This window comes from Monomorium pharaonis, chromosome 5 (genome assembly GCF_013373865.1).
Source record: "Monomorium pharaonis isolate MP-MQ-018 chromosome 5, ASM1337386v2, whole genome shotgun sequence".
Lineage (NCBI taxonomy): Eukaryota > Metazoa > Arthropoda > Insecta > Hymenoptera > Formicidae > Monomorium > Monomorium pharaonis.
This window is the reverse complement of record NC_050471.1, coordinates 12,640,106-12,647,560: the sequence shown is the minus strand read 5'-3', so window position 1 is coordinate 12,647,560 and position 7,455 is coordinate 12,640,106.

The window sequence follows — 7,455 nt, the reverse complement described above, 5'->3', positions numbered from 1 at the left end:
GTATCCGGCTCGAAGGACCAGAAAAAATGTAGGGGAAATAAATGTATCTGGTTGCTAACTGTAAATAATTTCCTAAAATATTATAGAAAAGTTTTATTACATGAAACAGAATTGAAATTAAAACAAAACGACAAGTATTGTTAACAAGTAATTGGAAATAAAATCAAAGAAATCAAAATTAATATTAGCTGTGAGTTCGTGCCGAGGCGGGAATCGAGGCGTCGGGAAAGGATCACGTATCTCCGGGAAAGGAAGGGAGGCTGCTCCGATGTAGTGGATGCGTGATGGCGTCGTCTCTCGCTCCGCGACGTCTTCTAATGGCGATTCGGCTCGCTGCAATGTCCGCTGTTTTGTGGATTCGTTGTTTTAAAGAGCAATGGTCTAAATGTAATGAAAGGCCGAACAAGGGCTCTATTTTCGTACAAAATTCTGAGAAAAAGAGTCGAACTAGGACTCTATCACCTTACGGCAAAGAGAAAAGCCAGAGGAAACGTAAGCGTGGTAGCACGCGCTTACCGTTAGTTAGAGTGAGAAGTGTGTGTGCGCGCTCTTCGCGCATCCGCACCTTTCGGCAAGTCCCCAATTAGACCTTAGGTGACAGAAAATCTGCCGTGACACGTCCCCAGTCAGACTTAGCCACCTAATTATCACAGTAAAGCCAAAATGCAATAAAATCTCAATATTGCAAAGATCGAAAAGCAAAGCGACAGACACACTCCAAAGCAAACTTGAATTCCGCTCGCTAGACGATCGGCAGACGTCTCGCGCGCTCCGCGCCCGCCCGCGGCGCCGCACCCACGCTCGTTTTGAGAGTGAGGCCGGTAATGCAGAGTTTTTTATACATCAATAAATGTATCAAGAAATTTTTACTGAAAAACATTCTTTCTGTGTTTTATTGTATGCATTCTTCTATTGTACAATGCAATACTAGACAAAATTCAATATTTTATTAATTAATTAGTTAACATTATTAATAATATTTAAATTAAAATTATACACAATCGACATGTTTTGTCTTTGTTGCATATCAATCACATATAATTTATCGTAGATATAAATTGTACATGTTTTCATAATTATTGTTATTATACGTAAAATAAATGATATTATAATTTATAATAATTATTTATGTATTAAAGTTACTTATATAAAAAGCAAAATAATGAAAAGCAAAATATTCTCATAATTTCTAATGATTTTAATAAATAATATATAATTTTTTTATTTCTAATAATAATAAATAATTTTATATATAATTATTATATATATAATACTGTAAATATATTGCCCACATGTAAAATATTATTAATAATAATAAATAATAATAATTTATGGAGAGTTTAAGAAATATGTATAGAATAAGAAAATATTAGAATAAGAAATCTTTAATCTATATTTTTTGTTACGTCTTCATTCTTAAGTATTATTGTTTTTTAATTTATCTAATATACATTTATTTATACGGAATAATCTTATAAAAATACTTCAAAAAATTCTTTAAAATGATCCTCATAGTACATATAAGTTATTCATTATTCTATCAATACATTTATTATATTATATATAACATTTTGCATATTAATATTTCAAAAGAGACATTTGGATTTGAATTATGCGGAATTGGATAAATATTTATATTCTTGGACATGCCAACATAGAAGGAACAAGAGTCTACATGCAAGCAAGTTACAGAACAAGAAATAAAATAAAGTAAGTATTTATGCATTACAATAATGCAATAACGTAGTTTTTAAATATAAAATACGAATAAGCATAAATTCCCATATAGACAAAAAGATGTCTTTTAGATTTCTAAAAGACATCTTGCGATTTTTTGCGATATCTCGCATTTTTTACGAAAAGATATCTTTTCGCGATCTAAAAGATGTCTTATGCAACAGTTTAAGATGTTTTTTAGATATCTGGCGACGTCTAAAAGACATCTTGAAAAAATCTAAAAGATATCTTGAAGAAATCTGAAAGATATCTTAAAGATATCTAAAAGATGTCTTTTAGAAATCCCAAAAATTTATATGAGACATCATAAAGATGTCTTTTGTACGTCTTGAAGTCCTTTTTTAGAATTCTTTTTAGACATTTATAAAGGTTTATACATTTATGCGGAGGCTCAGAGAGCTTTCTCCGAGAAGACCCGTGGAATTCTCCATCAGGATACAAAAAATTTATTACGTAGGTTCTAAGAGGGTTGAGAGCTTACTACGATTGCTATCGTAATAAATTAATCTATCACCGTAAGTGATCTTCTTATATAGCTTTCAGAATGTAAATTACATCACGACAAAGGCAGCATCGCGTCACCTATAGCGGCGATTCCGCTACAAACTACATCACGACTGCGGATGCTGCACGCGTGTGCACATTGTATTGTGGCGAATGTTTCACCGCTACATGAACTACTAAATTATGATTTAAAATGTCTTTTTTTAAATGTTGAGTAATAAATATATAATGACGTTTATAGATATCTTAAAGCAATTCTAGAATTGGTCTTCAAGATATATAAAAGACATAGATATATAAATTCAAGATATATAAATTTTTAACTTCTAGAAGATCAACCTTTTTTTTGGCCGACTTTTTAAATTTTAATACTAAAACATTTTTGTCCTTGTCAGTGAAATAAACTACGAAGAAGATAACATCACTCTAACGCCTAATATTATTAGGCTTTTAGTTAAAAAAAAAGTGATTATTTTTTTGTTGTATTTGAACTTTATATTACTATTTATTGTTAAAATAATTGTTTAGCGTCATTTGCAATAAAAATGTTGAAAAATATGTATATAAAAACATAATTATGTTGCACTTTATGAAGTATGAGACAGTATATAAAGTGTCATTAAAGTAACATATAAATCAAATTATTTCGAAATAAATGCATATATTATGTTAAAAGAAGTAATTTTAGCTAAATGAATATATTGTGTTTTTGGTAAATTTATAAGCCTAATATAGGCTTCTGGCCAGGAAGAGGTTAAGATATCTTGTATAGATCTTCCATTTAGATATCTTTGATATGTCTAATTCGAAAATTTTTAAGACATCTTTTAAGATGTCTTTTAGAAGTCTTTTAGATATCTTTTAGAAATTCTATGAAGATATCTTCATAGAATTTCTAAAAGATATCTTCGACAAATTCTTTTTAGATATCTTTTAGATATCTTTTAGAAATGTCTTGAAAACATCTTGAATAAAATGTCTTTTCGATTTCTACAAGATATCAATGTTTACTGGATTGTTATATTAATAAGCCAATTACTACAGGAAGTAAAAAATTTTCTTCTACAAATGCATTATTATATTTTACTAATCTATTATAATATGATATACAGTTTGTGTATATTTAGTATAATGCATTACATTAATCTGTGTAAAGTATTTTTTTAATATCCTGCATTGTATTACATTAATTATAAGATTATTACTATTTGTGTGCATTACTTCATGCAAATATAATGTTTCAGAAAATGGATAACGACCAACCATCGACCAGCAATGCTTCAGAGAGATCTACAAGAAGGCAGAAAGTACTTATTGTAAATAATTACCGGCAGAAAGTTTTTCAACGTTCTTGGCTGCAAATAGATGAGTTTAAAGGTAGGTTAACGTCACATCCGCACAACAGAAAAGCTTTCTGTACCGTATGCAATATAGTTCTTGCATGTGGTACATCAGAATTAAGAAAGCATACAAATCGAAAGCGCCACATTAATAAAATTTAAATAAAAGTAATTTAGAAAACATAGAACTTAATAACTCACCTGCTCCACTTCTGACAAAAAAATTGATTTTAAGGACCATATTAAAGATGTTAAAACAGTAGAAATTAAAATAGCAGCTTTTCTTGCAGAACACAATGTAACTTTAAGAACCGTTGAACATATAGTCCCATTAATGAAACAAATTTGTAGTAAGCCAGAAATAGCAAACGATCTTTCACTGTCTAGAAAAAAATGTACACAAATTATTAAAAATGTTATTGGAAAGCGTGAAAATAAAAAAACTATAGAAATCTTAAAAGACCAAAAATTTCAATTTTAATAGACGAAAGTACTACTATCAGTAATGATAAAGTACTTTGTATTTTTGTTCCTTTATATTTTCATTCTATTAAAAAAAAAGAATTATTAGATTTATTAAAATTAGATGCAAAAGATAATTCAGCAGATAAATTATATAACGCTTTTAAAACTTGTTTAGAAATTAAAGAAATACCTTTACAAAATATTGTAGGAATGGCCTGTGATAACGCTTCGGTTATAACAGGAATTCATGATTCATTTGTTGTTCGTTTAAGAAACGAGGAGCGGCCCTCATTTTACTTAAATGTATATGCCATTCTTCAGCAATAATTGCTAGCAAAGCTTGTTCTAAATTGCCAGAATAGTGTGAACATTTTGTTGTGAGTGTGATACACTCACACAAGAAATGTCACAAGCAATAAAAGGTGTCAAATGTCACCTCGCGCGGACATCGCCCGACCTACATATTGGGCGTCGCATCCGGTTGCCTAAGAAACAACACCCAAAATCTCCTGATTTTGGAGTGGAATCCGCATAGCCAGCAATTGCTGGCTAAGCAAGTACACTGACCGAAGGCCAGTGACCGCGAAAGTACCTTCCCCGCTCATAAGCCCAAAACTCGGTATATAAACACCGATGTAAAGACAACGAGCAGACTTACTTGCGTGCCATACAGCGACGAACGTATGTCGCTCGACATTTCATATTTGTCACGGATATTACGAATCGAATCAGTGTAACTCACTTGTAACGAAAAGTAAATATATAGTGTTATTCTGTAAACGGCTTAATCTCTTACGGAAACCTGACCCGAGAAGTCACGACAGTGATCCCGAATACTGTGTCTCTAAAATAAGGGGCACAACAAATCTGGTGACAGCGGTGGAATCCACTGTCGAAAAACCTAGAAGGAAAATACTCCCTAACGGACTCAGAGCCAAGGAGAGAACAGCCAAGAAAAAAAAAAGCGGAAGCCGATCAGAGCGAAACTCGGCAAAGATACTGCACAACGCAGCCGAGCTGATCTGCGAACCCGAGATCCAGCAAAGAAGACAGCCATTGAACCAGAGCTCCGCCATCGAACAGCGCAACGACGATAGCGGCGTAATCGGAGAAGACACCGACCTACCGCGTTGTGACTCGCCAGCCCAAGCGGCGAAACGACGGACAGCAGCATGCAGCGATATACTGCGATACTGTAAGTTCGAAAAACACTTTTTGTAATGCGAAATTGTAAGCGAGCGCGTCCAAAAATCCGAAATACGCAGGGCCCCAGTAACCTAGTTATCGAAAAATAACATTAGCGAATAATTAACAAAAGCGAATGTCAGACGATAGAAACTCGCCGATACGAAACAAATCGTGGTTATTCAACGAAGTGGCGGCGCGATCCATACATTATTTGGAATTAGATCTTGCATGGCAAGGGACCCAAGCCCTTTGTGAGGATCGAGATAACGTTCGTAGGGCCTTAGAATATCCCCCGAAGGCAATAACGAGTTACCCGAGCACGTAATACGCGAGCGAGAATTTCCCTTCGGGAATCTCGATTCGAGTTTATTTGACAATGCGACACGACAAGACCGCGAGATCAGACGGACAAGACCGTACATTAGCCGAACTCCGAGCCGTGTATCCTCACGAGGTGAATTTTCACTGACCTCGTACGATTCGGATATATTTAATCCCGAAGAAATCCTCAAACAATACGTCACGAGTGCCAACGAACAAGCACAAGCATCGGGAGCTCAGCAATCGGAAGTCCAACAATTCATAGCCGACGCAGAGCGAGAAATTCAAGAAATACCGAGAAATCCGCGAAAATCCGGCCGCAAGGGCAGCACAGCCCAACGTAGCGCGAGAAAGAGACGACGAAGTCCGAGACACTCTGCGCGCGGTAATTAAAGAAATACGCCGATTACAAACAGATATAGACGCCGTGCGAGAAACGCAACTACACACACAGCGCATTTACAACTATCGACCATCGCGACCCAGCAGAAAAGAACAACCTTCGTAGACCACGGCGATGATGTTCGACATCAAAGAGGCCGCGGGTCTCTACCGCTAAAAGAAGCGCGTTGCATGATCCCAGAATTCGGCGGAAATGCGAGCAAACTACAAGAATTTTTAAGCGCAATGACGTACGCGGTCGAAAATATCGATCCGGCCGACGAAGTGACTATTAGGAGCAATATCATGTACAAAATTATAAGGTCGTGCTATACTAGACTTCCAGATGCAAAGAATCCGGGATTTCGAGCAATTAAGGCAAGAGCTAGAAGCGTGTTACTCCAGTAAAAAAAGTACCACGCATTTACAAATACAATTTAATACGCTTAAACAAAAAGCGGGAGAAAATGCACGAACATATGGACTCCGAGCCGACAAATTAGCGATGGACTTGTACGAGTCCATGATAGAAAGTCGACAACATTATACGACCGAAAATAAACGCGCGATATTAGATATTCTACGGGAGCGTCCCGTTTGCCTACGTCAATATTGGCCACGGTCCCGATTGGCCCCGTCAATATTGGCCACGTCATTATTGGCCATGATCCCGATTGATCACGGGGTGGATTGGCCACGTCATTACTGGCCACGTCATTATTGACCACGTCAATATTGGCCACGCGTGATATTGCCCACGTCAATAATGGCCACGTCAATATTGGCTACGTCATTATTGGCCACGTCATTATTGGCCCCGCGTCATTATTGGTTAATTATAACGCGGGGCCAATAATGACGTGGCCAATAATGACGTGGCCAATAATGACGTGACCAATATTGACGTGGCCATTATTGACGTGGGCAATATCACGCGTGGCCAATATTGACGTGGGCAATATCACGCGTGGCCAATATTAACGTGGCCAATAATGACGTAGCCAATAATGACGCGTGGGCAATAATGACGTGGCCAATATTGACGTGGTCAATATTGACGTGGTCAATATTGACGTGGCCAATCGGGACCGTGGCCAATATTGACGTGGCCAAACGGTTGCCACTCTATTCTACAACAGCAGGCGCTCGAGAATTATCAAATAGGACTTAGCGATGACACGAAAGCAGTAGTCAGATCGCGCGGATATTCTACGCTGCAAGAAGCAATAGCTGCCGCAAGCGCGGAAAAGCGAAAAAATAGAACGGCCGCTAACCGACCTAAGCCGAAATATAATATGCTCGGCGGAAAAAATTACAAAAGCAAATTGCAGTGTCGGAAATGTGGAAAATTGGGGCACTACGGCAAGGATTGCCGAAGCAGCCGGTATGCCAATCGTTTTGCGCTACCGCAGCCTGAAAAATCACGCGTCAACGCAGTCGAAAAATTTTGCAAACACTGCAAGAAACGCGGCCACACCCGGAATGAGTGTACTGGCACCTAAACGGGAAGACCGTAAAT